We start from the raw sequence: 18,273 nt of genomic DNA on the forward strand, positions 1-18,273 counted from the left end.
CTTCTGTTGGAAGCGGCTCAGCAGCAATACAATAAAGAAGACCCCCTTCTCAGGCCAGAAGAAAAAAGGTGGCTTGCTATAGAACCGCTGTCCCGAAATTATAGAAACTCACCACTGAAAGCAAACCTGGAATGGAGAAAAAGAGAGACTGATGACATCTTTCAAAGATGGTGGAGGGCGCAAAATGTAACTACCATCTTCTTCGATGGAGCGTCCAAAGGGAATCCTGGAGTAGCAGGTGCTGGCGGGGTTATCTACTTTGTGGAAGGGCTCCCCACTGTTTCCTTTGCTTGGGGTCTCGGAGAGAAAACAAACAACCAAGCGGAGATTCTGGGGCTGCTAAAGGCATGTCACATTGCAAGAGAGAAAAGTGCCAAAGATATTCAAGTCTTCGGAGACTCAGAAATTTTAATCAAAAAACTAATCAGAGAGGAATACTTTAACAATGTAGGGCTCAACAAAATATTGGATAGGCTGAAGGCGGTTCTAAAGAGTTTTGACTCATGCAAATTTTATCATATACTCAGAAACTCCAACAAGGAAGCAGATTGTATGGCGAACTTGGGCAGCACTCTCAACAAAGGAATTTTAAATGTAAATGGGGAAATTCTATATCATCATTTGTGATCAGCTCCTTTCTAAAGGAAGCAAAAGTAGGATTTCAATCATGTAAGCAGGGCTGCCTAGGCAAAGTCCCTATCTATTTCTAACATATCAATAAAATAATCAACCGTTTCAGTTAAAAAAATATATATATATATATATCCTAACAATAACCAATCAAATCATTAATAATTTTATTTACTTTATTAAAATTTCACATCATTAAAAAAATATATATAATAATATTATTATTATTATTATTATTCACATATCATTAAAAACAATTCATTTTTGTTTTCTTTTATAACAAGTTTGCAATCTCCAATATTCTTCATAACTTTTGAAACTAAACCTATATATTAATCCTCTTCATTAACTAAACATGTCAAAATCACCGGTTACAATTTTTGAAACTATCATTATAAACCTTGATCCATGTGCATTTCAATTTTGAGACTGTTATCATAAGCCTTGATCTACGAACATTGATAGATAATTACCTTAAGATGTCCTTTTCCCTTGAACAAAAATGGCAAACAAAAAAAAAGGTGAAAATGTAATTTCGTATTTTAATAGTACGTTTACCCTATTTTAATTAAAAGAACTCAGGAACAAAATCGCTAAATGCTTTTGAAAATATTTTTTAAATCGCTAAATGCTTTTGAAAATATTTTTTAATATTTAAAGGAAAATAAATATTTACATATGGTCTACGTTTACCCTATTTTAATTAAAAGAACTCAGGAACAAAATCGCTAAATGCTTTTGAAAATATTTTTTAATATTTAAAGGAAAATAAATATTTACATATTGTCTTCGAAATAATATAAAGGGCAAGTAAAAAAAGCAAAAAATCATTAAAATATCATCATTAAATCACATTATAAAATATTTAAAAGAAAATAAATATTTAAATAATGTCTTCGAAATAATATAAAGGGCAAGAAAAAAGAAAAAAGAAGCAACAAAAAGTCATTAAAATATCATCATTAAATCACATTATAAAATATCATCATTAAATCACATTATCATATCAAACAGCAATTAAAAAGTTTAAGAAAAGAGATGAGAAAAATCGAAATAAAACAAAAATTAAAACCTATAAAACTTTAAAAACAAAATATTAACTAATTGCACTACATATATAACAAAATTTTAAAATATGTCTTGAAATATAAATTTATAAGAAAAATAAATTAAAAATATAATAATAATAATAAAGATTTACCCTATATAAATTTATAAGAAAAATAAATTAAAAATATAATAATAATAATAAAGATTTACCCTATATAAATTTATAAGAAAAATAAATTAAAAATACAATAATAATACTAAAGATTTACCATTTTACTTGGTTCAAATATATTAACTAAAATTACTTCATCTTATCCAAGAATTTGTATTTCTTGGACATGAGGAAATATGTTAATAACCCCAAACCCAGAGATGTACCAATAATGAAACCCTACTCTTAGTTCAAGGGTCTCCAAGGTCCAGAACCAAAAATACCTTTCCTTCAAGGGTCTCCAAGAATTTGGTTTTTTAGTTGAAAGGTCTAAAAACACTTGACGATTCCCATTTGTCAAATCAGATACTCTGTCAAAATAATAACATTTTTCTGGCAGTTGAGTGAACGTTAAATCTAGCTTTGATATAATCAAAATATCATTTAAAAAATTCTTGTAGTGTCTAAAATGTTTTCAAGCCCATCATCGGATTGTACTTCCTCATGCCAAACCAAGACGATCAACACATCTTTTACCTAAAATAGAATACTTTTGCACACACTAATTTTCACCACCACAGTGCAGAATCACTATGTCAATGTACTGATCTGTCTTTATATATCTTATAATACAATTTGGTTTTTTTCATCTGTAAAAAAAAAATTCACCACAGTGCAATTTGATTTCTTCTCTATTTGAAGATCGGAAAGAAAAAGACAGAAAGATCTTCGGATGATAAAAAAAAATTCACCACAGTGCAATTTGATTTCTTCTCTATTTGAAGATCGGAAAGAAAAAGACAGAAAGATCTTCGGATGATACCTTCACTGGTCATGGAACCCATTATCATCATGAACCTTTTAATACATGCTTGACATTCCTTTTTACGACCCTTGGGCATTAACTGGACACTAATTCCAAGAATCTTGAAAATATCAGCTAGAAACATTGTGAGTTTATCAGCCAGTGGTGAAATAGTGGCAGAAAATCAGGAGATGATGGAAAATTTCATTATCCAACACAATTGCACTAGCTGAATTTTACCAGCCACTGCAAACAGTGTTTTATAGCTGAAAACACATCATTATCATGCAAGTAAACTATATATGCATTAGTATAATTTCTCTTTTTAGCTGCTGCTTTTTCTTCAGATATGGTAGTATGATTTGTTGGTTACGTACCCTTTTTCAGTTTCGTAGTGACGAGTTACTAATACCTCTCTGTCATCAAACGCTCATGCATTGTAGAAAACAAGAGCCTATAATTTCTTGAATTTATTCCTGCTTAAACTAACCAAAGTGTTCTGGACAAGGGACTGATATAAAAAGTCACAAAAGCCAAAAATGACACAGGGAATGTTAGGCCATTAAAAGTTCCCATGCATGTTTTTGACCTGCTTCCTGGACAGAAAACTCTATGGGATGACTTTAAAATCTGTTGATCCTATTACTTCACTATTAAAGCATCACGGCCTGGCCCAACACCAATATAATCGATTGGTATTCCAAGTAAACTCTCGATCCTTTCCACATAGAGGCAAGCAGCAGATGGTAAGTCTTGATATCTTCTCACTTTGGATATATCAGCCTGCCATCCAGGCAGATCTTCGTAAATAACCTGCATGTGACCAAGTTATATTAGAATTGGGTACCAGAGAAGAGAAAAATGCTTTTCTCAAAATTTGAGTTTGAAATGAGAAACTTTCTCAAGGAAACGAGATTTCAAATAACCTTGACATGAAATAATGTTAGAAACAAACAGCAAGGAAAAAGGAATATGACATATGCAGAATATTATCTACAAAGATACAAATAAAACTATATACATGAGAGAATCAAACTGGTAGCAGGTCCAACACAAATGACCAAATAAAATAAAATTAACAGTTAGATCCATGAAAATTATTAGTCAAAAGAATGCAAAAATGTGTTGTCAAGAACAAATTGAGGGTCAAAGGTTCAAGAGTCGAAAATTATGGGGCCAAAGCCTCAGTGCAAACAAGCTTTCTGTAAGTTTTAGCAAAATAATTCATACATATACAATGTAGACTACTAAAATAGTGGATTTTTTATTTTTTAAAGGTAGAGATTGCAGCATAGCACTCGATATAATGATCATCGTCAATGAAGCTGTCTGATTAAACCTCACAAGGATGTGAAGCTTAATCAGACAGCATCAGATAGGCTGACATTAATGTAACTGTTGCCTCCATGGTACAAACAAATATGCTTCATTTAGTTGTTGCCTACATGGTACTATTCTACTGATTATGGATTTGAACCATATATGTATTCGTATAATCTAAAGATCAAAACACAGGCTTGTAGATGCCGGCCTGACATCTAGTCACAGTATTTTTTCACTCATTATGCCTGACGTTCCGCTTTTTCAACGGTTATGCATCACTAGATGTCACAGTATTTTTTCACTCATTATGCCTGACGTTCCGCTTTTTCAACGGTTATGCATCACAAAATGTTTTTCAAGATACTTGCAATACTCATACATAATAATTACAGAAGCATACTATTTTAAGTTGCCCGTTAAGTAAGTGAGATCCATGGCTCTGAATTGAAAGGAAAGTACCTCTACTTTTTGCAGAAGGTCAAGGTCCGCAGGAAAAGATTTCAACACATTTCCATCAGGCCCTTTATAGGCTACCCCAAGCCTAATTCGAGATAACCCAGAAAGTACATCAAGCTTTGTCAGATTAAGTGCTGAGAAACCATTGATTTGACAAGAATATTTAAGTGCAACCAGATCTAGCCAACCACAACGACGAGGCCGGCCAGTTGTGGTGCCATATTCATGTCCAGCTGATCGAATATCTTCACCCGCTTCATCCAAGAGTTCTGTCGGGTAAGGACCTGAACCAACTCTTGTTGTGTACGCTTTAGCCTGCAGATCAAAACTGTGGTTAGTCATCAGTAAATTTTTAAAACTTTCTTGATGAGTCCAATTTTCATTAGAGCTTTAACCTGCATGAATTTGCATACGCATGTTAATAAAGAATCATCTCACATACCACACCAATCATATCACCAATATGTCTTGGAGCAATACCAAGTCCAGTACAGATTCCACCGGCAGATGGATTAGAAGAAGTGACAAATGGATAAGTTCCAAAATCGACATCTAACATGGTCGCCTGGCTGCCTTCAACCAAAATCTTCTTCCCGCTTGAGAATGCATCATTCATCAAATGAACAGTGTCAGCAATATAAGGTTCTATTCGCTCAGAATATCTCTTGTAATGCTCCACTTCAGTCTGTAACATGCTTTTACTATACTCAAAGCATTTAAAACGGGATGCGGCATCATGCAAAAGAATATCCAACGTGCCTCAAATCACTTACCCGAATGCCATTCCGGATTGCCTTGACCAATCCCTCTTTTTGTCGTTCCAATTAACGATCCTGCAAGTTCTGCTTCTCTCATTCCATCAATAGTTTGATGGAAATCAAATAGTAAATGAGCACGGTCAGAAATCAACAGTCTTCCTTGGCAAGAAACTCCATTAGACTCAAGCCCGTCTATCTCTTCAAATAGTCCTGGAAGATGCACAACGGCTCCATTCCCAATAACGCATAGGGCTTTTTCATTGAGTATTCCAGAAGGGACAAGGTGAAGAGCAAATTTCTTTCCCTCGCTATTGTATATGGTGTGACCTGCATTTGCCCCTCCCTGCGATAAAGATGTAGTATAAACGGTAAATATACTTACCAATTACCCTAAATTATATTTAAAAATATTTGAAAACGTATATGTATTCAAATACAATTTGGTAAAGAAAAATATGTAAGAAAAAATCCAATATAGCTGCAATACAGAAGTATACATCTGATAGATGAACAAATATGCATTTTGTTCCATAGTTGAGGAGAATTTTTCAGCCTCAGGAATGTACAATAAACTAGAAAAAATAATTCACTCCTTAAAAAATTTCATTTCGAAATAGTTTATGGGCTTTAAAGAGATTTTTTCGCGAAAATCACATGGAATACCATTTGTCGACGCGTTTCGAACCAACAAGTGTGGTTCATCGTCAAGACAAGTTGTAGCTTATAGGCACACAGGAATCAAAGAGAGTAAAAAGTAAACTGACCATACTGTATCAGGATTGTACAGAAAATTGGTATTTCAGTACAGCAAAAGCCAATACGACCTACTCTTGCTACTATGCCCTAAATAATCAAATATTGATATCAATTCACAAGGGTAGACAGCTATACTTTTAAGCTAAACTAAAATAAAATCCAATAAGCAATGTCCAGGGTATCAAGCATACGCCATTGAACTGAACTTTATAAAACAATGTAAGAAATCCCGAACCCCAATCAAAACAGAAATGTCCCGGACAAATTGATCTTCAAGTCTTTTATGAAAACTCAAGAATCTAAATATTTTTATAGCAATAAAGCTAGCTGGATTTTTGCCCTTTCGGAGATAGAAAAACAATTGAGTTGAAGATGTCCTAGTTGTGCTATTTTTACATAGAATACAACCGAATCAACCAGAGAAATCCCAGGAATTTGCAAAATATGGAAAGCGACCTCCGCCTAATATGGATTTAACGACAATGGAAAAAAATGGAGGATGGGTGAGTACCTGACAACGGGCCACAATATCATAGCGCTGTGCTAAAACGTCAACGAGCTTGCCCTTTCCTTCGTCACCCCACTGAGTTCCCAGCACTGCACACACTTGACTCAGGGATTTAAAAGGATCTTCCGCTTTCTCTGCCTCAGCAATGGCGTCAGCCTCCACGACGCTGGCATTGCATTTTATCCTTCTACTCTGCAGTACAGTTCGACCTTTAGCCAAATGGAAGTTCACAGAATGCGCAAACCCTGACCGCAACCCCTGCTGCCTCTTCTTCTTATCCTGCGAAAATCCGTGCAAATTCGGAACACAGAGATCGCTAATCACCGCAGATGCCATTTATTCCCACGGACCGCGGATTGAGCAACCTTCAAAACCCCAAATCCCTGGCTGAAGCTATGATCCAGTTCAGACAGATAGCTTTTTTTTATCTCGGAGGGTAATCCAGAATGGAACTGGGGTAAAGGGGGCTGAAACTGAAGGATTTGAACAGAAGGAAACAGCTAAACATTCAACTTTATGAGACGGATGCTAAATACTTCTGAGAAGAGGTATTTTAAAAGACCGTCAAGGTGAATCCTGTGCGGGGTTTTCTTCGAACAATGACGAGCAGGGCTCAAACCCTGGTCAAAGGGGAGTATCTTTTAAGGCTGGAAAAGACTTCAAAATTCCCTAATTTGCTTTTTGACTGGTACAGATTCGGGGGGTCAGTTTTTGTGTTTTTTTGGTTCGATGCGACGGATCCGTATGCACCTGCTTTGAACTATAATTCTTCTAGTGCTGGGTCCTCACCAACGCGGGATTATTGCGTGGATCTGTCCATAGGTACAGTTAACCCGATCTTGAGTGCCCATTCCCCAGCGTCAGAGTTTTAATTTTAATGATTTAAATAACAACAATAATACTGTGGCTCTTATTAATGATTATTCAAATAATCCCATATCTAAGTATAACAGTGCCACGCCCCTACCCCTGCGGTGATTTTCCATCCGTTTGTAGCGAGGTGCGGCACCACCGAACGCTTTCTTATTAACAATACTAACGTTTATGGACTACGCCTTTTCCCAACATAAACATACTTAACTTATATTTTGCAACCGAGTAAAAACAATATCCTTTATACTTTAATGAAGACCATTCTTATTCATCATTCATGTACAATTAACCGAGAACAACAATTGCAATAATCAAGTACAACGGGAGGGGCAACCCCCAGAAAGTCTGCCCAACAGTATATTATAACAGCTTCTTCAATTTTACAATACAAGTGTGCTTGACAAACTTCAAACCAACACTTAGAATAATTTTACAACAGGCATAGAACAGCCTTATACATATATGTGCACTTTTGCACAAAGAAGAATGCTCACCGAGCCACTTATCTTGCCTTGCCAAACCTTGCACACAAGATCCTGCATAAAACTGCAACCAAGAATTCACCCAACATACCGCACGTATACCAACCATCCACCAAGACTACTTGCGAAGTCTCCCAAATCTAATGCGCATGAGGGATGCGCATTTCTTCCTTAAAACTGCGCACTTCTTGTCTTCTTATGCGAAGGTATGAGCGTATGTCTTCATGCCTAAATGAGCTCTCGCATTCACATATTTATACCTTTCCTTCGTGGCTTACATGGGGGTGTCTACCCTTTGGCCGACCCCGCAATACACCCATAAGTCTCCATTAACAGGTCGGCTTGTTTCCAAACGCAAACCCCTTCTTTCGCACGCATGGAGGCTGCTTGTCCAACCTTGGCCGACCTCCAAAATACTAACATGAACGGCCACCTTGTGCTCCTCCTCACCGTCGGCTTGCGCGATGTGTGGGCGCACTCATGGTCGGCTTCACGTCCAACTGCGCTGTTCGTTCATTGCATATATATGTGTGATCATTCCTCCATACCTGCACGTGCATGGATGGCTCACTTACACTTAGTTGTATGCTTATGCACGTCGTTCGCCCATCGTCCATTGCACGCCCGTCATTTACCTTACGCCCGCCTTGCGTCCGCCGACGACCTGCAACCGGAGGTCCTTACATCCTCCTCCACCTGAAATCTTGTCGTCCTCGACAACATATCATCTCGGTAACTCTCCACCAAGATCATCATCATTCAGGATGTCGACCTTTCTACACAAGGCAAACATCCTTGCAACATATGTAGAGACTCTTTCTCCACTATGTCTCGACCTAGTGACCACTGCCACCAAGCTCCCCATACCAAAGTATGTATCTCCATAATCCATGCTCAGGTCCATGGAAACTCCATCCATCTCATCTGCAACATGTTGTCCATATGTGTGTCTCCTCCATGTGAAGAGACCATCTCCTCAAACCAACTCTCGATGTGCCCCATTCAGGTCCATGAAGCCTTTTCATCATCTGCAATGTGCCATCCTCAAGTCTCCATAGAAACAAGTATGCACTTGTCTCATCTATCCATGTGCTGCCCATGATCCTTGATCAAATCAGCTCCCATGTGTAGAAAGTAGTTGAGTCTCGGCTCAACCCATACTCAAGTGTATCCCCAAAGCATCAACATCATCATTGTAACTTCATCACCTCAACGTGCCTCTTATCGATCCTCTACATCAAGTCACCCTTCCAAGCCATGCCCATACATGTACTTTGAAAGTATGCATCCCATACTGCATCAAAGTCTCCTGACCTCAGCTCCTCAATGCATTAGATCCTCAAAGTCCACCATACATGAAGTCCCTAAAAGTCACAACAATCTCATGTCCTCATGAGCCCCATAACCCATCCCCAACTAACACCTTAGCAAGCATACAAGATGCCTCAGCTACCCATGTAGTAGGAATGCTCCATAGTTGCTCACAAGTCCATCCAAGTCTCCAGTCTTATCAACTCTTGATGTGCCCCATTCAGGTCCATGAAGTCCTCTTCATCATCTGCAATGTGCCATCCTCAAGTTCCCATGTCACACTAGCAAGTCCTCCTGCATAACATTCCTGCCTTAGCACCTTGTTTGGATGTCCCTTGACACCTCTACAAGTGCTTCCACACAATGTCCTCGCATAGGTCTCTGCCATGCTCCATGTCTTCAAGTCTCCAACCTGATGTCCATGACTAAGCTGCCCATGTAGTCCAACCAAGTAGACACACCACAACATCTGGCCATCTCACCCAAGTCTTCGATCTTCGGTTTAGTGAACTCGGTCACCCAACCATCTCACCATCGTGTCATCATGTCATGAGTCTCTTCATCATAGCTCCACCAAAGTGTCTATCAAGATTATCTCTTGGTCTCGGCCATGAGTAGCCCACCCAAAACATCACAAGTGTGTGCCCTCCTCAATCTGTCCATGAGTCATGACGGGCACTTAGTCAAAGTGGCTAAAGCATGACCCAATCCTCCACAACGCTCATCAAGTCCTACCCTTGTCCCGGGTCCTTGCACCTTTCATCACAAGGTCACAAGTAGCCCCAACAAGCCTTGCAACGGCTGACAATCCTTGCTCTTCCATACAAGGTTCCATCATAGTCATCCATGGTAAGATGTCCTCTTGCCTTGGCAAACTGATTTTGCCCTTCACTGCACATGGTCCATCTCCCAAATGCCCAAATGAAACACAAGTATCATCACTTACTTCATCCTCATGAGGCTCCTCCATGTGAGTGTCCTCATCCATCCATGCTGACAAACTGCACGATCCTGGTTCAACTTGATCAGCCTCAAGTTCATCCTCCATCGTAGTCAAGCCTGCAACATCTTCATCACAGAAGGGGACAACAATAGCCTTGTTGCCTTCCAAGAATTCTTGTCCAAGTATCACATCGAAGTCATTCATCTCCATCACTATGAAGTCCAACTGACCCTTCCATTCTTTCATCTGTACAGGTACATCGTGTACCAAACCTGCCACCTTAGCTCTAGAGTTCATTGCCTTGACCTCCAGCCCAGTCTCTTTTGCTAACCGTGTTGTCATAAAGTTATGTGTAGCACCCGTGTCTACCAGAGCTTGAATGGCCTTGCCATAAACCATCAAGTCTACGAAACCCAGACTGTTCTCCATAACCTTATCTGCACCTGCTTCACCTGTCACCAGCTCCGACCGAGCTCTGATACCAACTGTCACGCCCCTACACCTGCGGTGATCTTCCAACCGCTTGTAGCGAGGTGCGGCACCACCGAACGCTTTCTTTTTAACAATACTAACGTTTATGGACTACGCCTTTTTCCAACATAAACATACTTAACTTATATTTTGCAACCGAGTAAAAGCAATATCCTTTATACTTTAATGAAGACCATTCTTATTCATCATTCATGTACAATTAACCGAGAACAACAATTGCAATAATCAAGTACAACGGGAGGGGCAACTCCCAGAAAGTCTGCCCAACAGTATATTATAACAGCTTCTTCAATTTTACAATACAAGTGTGCTTGACAAACTTCAAACCAACACTTAGAATAATTTTACAACAGGCATAGAACAACCTTATACATATATGTGCACTTTTGCACAAAGAAGAATGCTCACCGAGCCACTTATCTTGCTTTGCCAAACCTTGCACACAACATCCTGCATAAAACTGCAACCAAGAATTCACCCAACATACCGCACGTATACCAACCATCCACCAAGACTACTTGCGAAGTCTCCCAAATCTAATGCGCATGAGGGATGCACATTTCTTCCTTAAAACTGCGCACTTCTTGTCTTCTTATGCGAAGGTATGAGCGTATGTCTTCATGCCTAAATGAGCTCTCGCATTCACATATTTATACCTTTCCTTCGTGGCTTACATGGGGGTGTCAACCCTTTGGCCGACCCCGCAATACACCCATAAGTCTCCATTAACAGGTCGGCTTGTTTCCAAACGCAAGCCCCTTCTTTCGCACGCATGGAGGCTGCTCGTCCAACCTTGGCCGACCTCCAAAATACTAACATGAACGCCCACCTTGTGCTCCTCCTCACCGTCGGCTTGCCCGATGTGTGGGCGCACTCATGGTCGGCTTCACGTCCAACTGCGTTGTTCGTTCATCGCATATATATGTGCGATCATTCCTCCATACCTGCACGTGCATGGATGGCTCACTTACACTTAGTTGTATGCTTGTGCACGTCGTTCGCCCATCGTCCATTACGTGCCCGTCATTTACCTTACGCCCGCCTTGCGTCCGCCGACGACCTGCAACCGGAGGTCCTTACATCCTCCTCCACCTGAAATCGTTGTCGTCCTCGACAACATATCATCTCGGTAACTCTCCACCAAGATCATCATCATTCAGGATGTCGACCTTTCTACACAAGGCAAACATCCTTGCAACATATGTAGAGACTCTTTCTCCACTATGTCTCGACCTAGTGACCACTGCCACCAAGCTCCCCATACCAAAGTATGTATCTCCATAATCCATGCTCAGGTCCATGGAAACTCCATCCATCTCATCTGCAACATGTTGTCCATATGTGTGTCTCCTCCATGTGAAGAGACCATCTCCTCAAACCAACTCTCGATGTGCCCCATTCAGGTCCATGAAGCCTTTTCATCATCTGCAATGTGCCATCCTCAAGTCTCCATAGAAACAAGTATGCACTTGTCTCATCTATCCATGTGCTGCCCATGATCCTTGATCAAATCAGCTCCCATGTGTAGAAAGTAGTTGAGTCTCGGCTCAACCCATACTCAAGTGTATCCTCAAAGCATCAGCATCATCATTGTAACTTCATCACCTCAACGTGCCTCTTATCGATCCTCTACATCAAGTCACCCTTCCAAGCCATGCCCATACATGTACTTTGAAAGTATGCATCCCATACTGCATCAAAGTCTCCTGACCTCAGCTCCTCAATGCATTAGATCCTCAAAGTCCACCATACATGAAGTCCCTAAAATTCACAACAATCTCATGTCCTCATGAGCTCCATAACCCATCCCCAACTAACACCTTAGCAAGCATACAAGATGCCTCAGCTACCCATGTAGTAGGAATGCTCCATAGCTGCTCACAAGTCCATCCAAGTCTCCAGTCTTATCAACTCTTGATGTGCCCCATTCAGGTCCATGACGTCCTCTTCATCATCTGCAATGTGCCATCCTCAAGTTCCCATGTCACACTAGCAAGTCCTCCTGCATAACATTCCTGCCTTAGCACCTTGTTTGGATGTCCCTTGACACCTCTACAAGTGCTTTCACACAATGTCCTCGCATAGGTCTCTGCCATGCTCCATGTCTTCAAGTCTCCAACCTGATGTCCATGACTAAGCTGCCCATGTAGTCCAACCAAGTAGACACACCACAACATCTGGCCATCTCACCCAAGTCTTCGATCTTCGGTTTAGTGAACTCGGTCACCCAACCATCTCACCATCATGTCATCATGTCATGATTCTCTTCATCATAGCTCCTCCACCAAAGTGTCCATCAAGATTATCTCTTGGTCTCGGCCATGAGTAACCCACCCAAAACATCACAAGTGTGTGCCCTCCTCAATCTGTCCATGAGTCATGTCGGGCACTTAGTCAAAGTGGCTAAAGCATGACCCAATCCTCCACAACGATCATCAAGTCCCACCCTTGTCCCGGGTCCTTGCACCTTTCATCACAAGGTCACAAGTAGCCCCAACAAGCCTTGCAACGGCTGACAATCCTTGCTCTTCCATACAAGGTTCCATCATAGTCATCCATGGTAAGATGTCCTCTTGCCTTGGCAAACTGATTTTGCCCTTCACTGCACATGGTCCATCTCCCAAATGCCCAAATGAAACACAAGTATCATCACTTACTTCATGCTCATGAGGCTCCTCCATGTGAGTGTCCTCATCCATCCATGCTGACAAACTGCACGATCCTGGTTCAACTTGATCAGCCTCAAGTTCATCCTCCATCGTAGTCAAGCCTGCAACATCTTCATCACAGAAGGGGACAACAATAGCCTTGTTGTCTTCCAAGAATTCTTGTCCAAGTATCACATCGAAGTCATTCATCTCCATCACTATGAAGTCCAACTGACCCTTCCATTCTTTCATCTGTACAGGTACATCGTGTACCAAACCTGCCACCTTAGCTCTAGAGTTCACTGCCTTGACCTCCAGCCCAGTCTCTTTTGCTAACCGTGTTGTCATAAAGTTATGTGTAGCACCCGTGTCTACCAGAGCTTGAATGGCCTTGCCATAAACCATCAAGTCTACGAAACCCAGACTGTTCTCCATAACCTTATCTGCACCTGCTTCACCTGTCACCAGCTCCGACCGAGCTCTGATACCAACTGTCACGCCCCTACCCCTGCTGTGATCTTCCATCCGCTTGTAGCGAGGTGCGACACCACCGAACGCTTTCTTTTTAACAATACTAACGTTTATGGACTACGCCTTTTCCCAACATAAACATACTTAACTTATATTTTGCAACCAAGTAAAAGCAATATCCTTTATACTTTAATGAAGACCATTCTTATTCATCATTCATGTACAATTAACCGAGAACAATAATTGCAATAATCAAGTACAACGGGAGGGGCAACCCCCAGAAAGTCTGCCCAACAGTATATTATAACAGCTTCTTCAATTTTACAATACAAGTGTGCTTGACAAACTTCAAACCAACACTTAGAATAATTTTACAACAGGCATAGAACAACCTTATACATATATGTGCACTTTTGCACAAAGAAGAATGCTCACCGAGCCACTTATCTTGCTTTGCCAAACCTTGCACACAACATCCTGCATAAAACTGCAACCAAGAATTCACCCAACATACCGCACATATACCAACCATCCACCAAGACTACTTGCGAAGTCTCCCAAATCTAATGCGCATGAGGGATGCGCATTTCTTCCTTAAAACTGCGCACTTCGTGTCTTCTTATGCGAAGGTATGAGCGTATGTCTTCATGCCTAAATGAGCTCTCGCATTCACATATTTATACCTTTCCTTCATGGCTTACATGGGGGTGTCAACCCTTTGTCCGACCCCGCAATACACCCATAAGTCTCCATTAACAGGTCGGCTTGTTTCCAAATGCAAGCCCCTTCTTTCGCACGCATGGAGGCTGCTTGTCCAACCTTGGCCGACCTCCAAAATACTAACATGAACGCCCACCTTGTGCTCCTCCTCACCGTCGGCTTGCCCGATGTGTGGGCGCACTCATGGTCGGCTTCACGTCCAACTACGCTGTTCGTTCATCGCATATATATGTGCGATCATTCCTCCATACCTGCACGTGCATGGATGGCTCACTTACACTTAGTTGTATGCTTGTGCACGTCGTTCGCCCATCGTCCATTGCGCGCCCGTCATTTACCTTACGCCCGCCTTGCGTCCACCGACGACCTGCAACCGGAGGTCCTTACAAACAATATGAATAAGAATAATAATAAGAATATTGATATTAATAAGAATTATAATAATAATGGTAATAGCGATTATAATAATATATTTAACTAGAATAATAAGAATATTAATATTAATATTAATTATGATAATGATATTAATAACCATTATAATAATAATAGTAATGATAATATATATTCACCGAGAATAATAAGAATATGATTTTAATAATAATTATAATAATAATAGTAATAACAATAAGATAGGGGTTATAAGCGATAATACAATCAATTAGATATATTAATAAAGAAAGTGGTAGTAATAATATATTTAGTGAGGATAATAAAAATATTAGTAATAAAAAATTATTGATTAACAAGAATTGTTATAATAATGACAATCTAAATCCTCCTTCTCCATCTCACAATAATAAGGTTATCAATTTATCTTCTTTCTCCTTTCCCCTCTTGGTTTTTAAACTCTTGGGTAAAGGTTTAAATTTTGCCTTGGCCCCTAAGAGGATTCCGGTTGATGATATTATTTGTGACATAGAGTGGGGGATTAGAGGTTTACCTGATAGCATTAAGGACACTATTAGACAAGATTGTGTCGTGGTCCTTAGGAAGGCAAAGCCCCCTCAGAGCAACCTTAGCAAAGATGAATTTGGTGCTCTCAGATCTTTAAACCAGAACAAAGATATAGTTGTTCTGAGAGCTGACAAAGGTGGGGCTGCTGTCATTCTTAACAAAGTAGATTACCGCAATAAGATGTTAGATCATCTTCATAATAGTGGAAGCTATAAGAAGCTTTCCAAAAATCCGCTAAAGAAGATTTCGAGGACTGTGGCTCTTGCCATCAAAGCCAGTAGCTCAGTGAGTTCTCTTCACCATAAACTCATTGAAAGCAATCCCATCACTCCTAGGATCTATGGGCTCCCTAAGATTCACAAGGAGGGAGCTCCCCTAAGGCCCATTGTCAACACTATTGGAGGTCCTACCTACCTTCTTGCAAAATTCCTTGCCTCCAAGCTTAAACCCTTAGTTGGCCGTACAGAGTCCTTTGTCAAAGACTCTGCTTCCTTTGTTGAGGAGCTTAAGGGCATTAATCTTGACCCTGGGGACATTCTTGTGAGCTTTGATGTTGTCTCCCTTTACACATGCATCCCTATAAAGGAGGCCATGGAGGTCATCAACCACCTAATGGATCCCGATACCGCTCAGTTAGTTGAGATCTGTCTCACCTCCACCTTCTTCAGTTTTGAAGGGGAATTCTTCGAACAGACCTGTGGCGTTGCCATGGGCTCACCCCTATCCCCTGTCGTTGCTAACCTTTTTATGGAAGATTTTGAATCTAGGGCTCTAAGCTCAGCTTGCCTCCTGCCTAATCTTTGGAAAAGATATGTGGATGACACTAACATCATCTGGTCTCATGGCCAAGAGGAGTTGGATCTCTTCTTCGATCATCTCAACAGTCAATCCTCGACCATTAAGTTCACCAAGGAACAGGAAGTTGATGGTTGCCTCCCGTTCCTCGATATTCTTATTTCAAAGAATAGTGATGGTTCACTCTCCCACCAAGTGTTTCGAAAGATGACACATACGGAGCAATATCTTCATGCCAATTCCCACCATTTCCCGGCTCAGAAATTGGGTGTTCTCAACACCCTCGCTACTCGAGCCCTGAGGATCTCAGATAAAAAGAGCTTTGAGAAAGAGAAATCCCATCTCCTTAATGTCTTTGTTGAGAATGGGTATAGTAGATACCTAGGTCAGAAGGCTTTTATCAAAGCTGCCAAAAATTCGTTGACTAAAAAAGATCCTAAAGAATGTGTCACTGGGGTCCACCTACCTTTTGTGCAAGGGACCACTGATAAGATAGCGAGGATTCTTAGGAAACATAATGTTCCCTCGACCTTTAGACCCCTTAACACCATTCGTAATTCCCTCCGATCAATAAAGGATCCTATCAACCCCAAGGACATGAAGGGGGTCTATATTATTCCTTGCTCCTGTGGGACCCCCTATATTGGTGAAACTGGGCGCTCTATTAATCAGAGGATTAGTGAGCACGCAACTGACCTTAAGCATAGGAGAACCAAGTCTTCCGCACTTGCAGAGCATGCGGAGAAAACCAATCATCATGTTTGTATTGAAGAGGCCAGTGTCATTGCTAGGGTTTCTCAATTCCATCACCGAAAATTTAGGGAAGCCCTTGAAATTGAAAAAAGGCCGAGCAATCTTAATAGAGAGGACGGCTGGAAGATCAGTAGCTGTTGGGTCCCAGCCCTTGCTTCCTAGTCATGTTCTTCCATTCCCCCTCCCGTTTTTTATTGCTTGTTTTTAGGTTCCCCTTGTTATCCTTTAACCTTACCTTTTTTATCATAGTTCTCTGTTCCCCTTTGAGGGTTTGTTTATATATTTTCAAATAGTTTTTTTTTTTTTTTTGAAATATAGATTCTCATTATAGTAAACTTGAAAATACCAATTCTAACAATAAGATTTTATCTTTATTTTATTTTTATTTATTTTTATTTTTATTTTAGTTTATTTTATTTATTTATTTTTTAAATTTAAATTTAAAATTTTTATTTATTTATTTTTTAATTTAATTTAATTTATTTATTTATTATTATTTTTATTATTATTTAACAAATTAATAAATTGAATAAACTATTAAATAAAATAAAATTATAAATTCTTTCTATATTAAACCTAAAAAAAATAAAATAAAATTTTCTTATAACAATCCTAACAACAGGATTTTCTTAAACTCTAAAATTAAAACAAATTTGAAATGGTTAATTTAACTGAATCTGAATTTAACTTTAACCTATTTTAATTTTTAATTAAGGTGTTCCTATCCTGCTAGCTGTTTCCAAGTCAAGAATAGCCGTTAGTGGGTCAATTTAGCCAGTGCCTGGTCAAATATAGTCGTTGAAGGTCCTGCTCTAACTATTTAACTTGCAGCCTAGATCTGATTCTTCAACTTGTCCTGACAATGAACCACACTGGTTGGTTCGAAACGTGTCGACAAATGTAAGATCATGTGATTTACGCTGAAGAATTTTCTCATAAACTTGATATGGATCACAAAAGCCTCAACTCAACAATTTTTTTTTTTCAACTAAAGAAATTGTGGTGGGATCAAGCTCTCATTTATATATAGTCCAGCTCTAGTTCAGGATTGGAACTATTGGACCACATTCTTGGGATAAAACCTTTCCACATGTTTTAAACTATAATCCTTCTCACATGCTTTGAATTTTACTGTTAGTTTTATCTTTTGAGATTTGAACATTAATTTTTTTATGGTTTGGTTTGGAGTTGTTTATAGTGTGATTTTTTAGACTTTTGGGTGCCGAAATCTGGTGGAAGAATTTGAGGTGAAATCTTGATTTGTGGTATTTAAACTAGTTTTTTACTGTATATATGGATTGAGCACCATGAAAAACCCCTAGGACACTTTGATTGTGCAGGGTTACCCATCAAACTTGTGATTTCAATAAATTCTTGATGGATTTTAGAGAATG

At 39.7% G+C, this 18,273-nt stretch overlaps 1 pseudogene across 1 annotated transcript; it reads right to left on the reverse strand.

Annotated features, from left to right (window-relative positions):
- Nucleotides 1–3,073: 3,073 nt before the first annotated feature.
- Nucleotides 3,074–7,311, reverse strand: LOC149185227 (adenylosuccinate synthetase, chloroplastic-like; annotated as a pseudogene). Its single transcript, XR_016257358.1, has 4 exons — nt 6,441–7,311; nt 4,858–5,516; nt 4,419–4,730; nt 3,074–3,449 (listed from the first exon to the last, which is right to left on the reverse strand). The product of XR_016257358.1 is annotated as an adenylosuccinate synthetase, chloroplastic-like (transcript).
- Between the last annotated feature and the right edge of the window lie 10,962 nt (nt 7,312–18,273).

The sequence above is a fragment of the Pinus tabuliformis genome, chromosome 3_2 (genome assembly GCF_031772625.1).
Source record: "Pinus tabuliformis cultivar Carrire ecotype Pingquan chromosome 3_2, CPIR1, whole genome shotgun sequence".
NCBI classification, from domain to species: Eukaryota; Viridiplantae; Streptophyta; class Pinopsida; order Pinales; family Pinaceae; genus Pinus; species Pinus tabuliformis.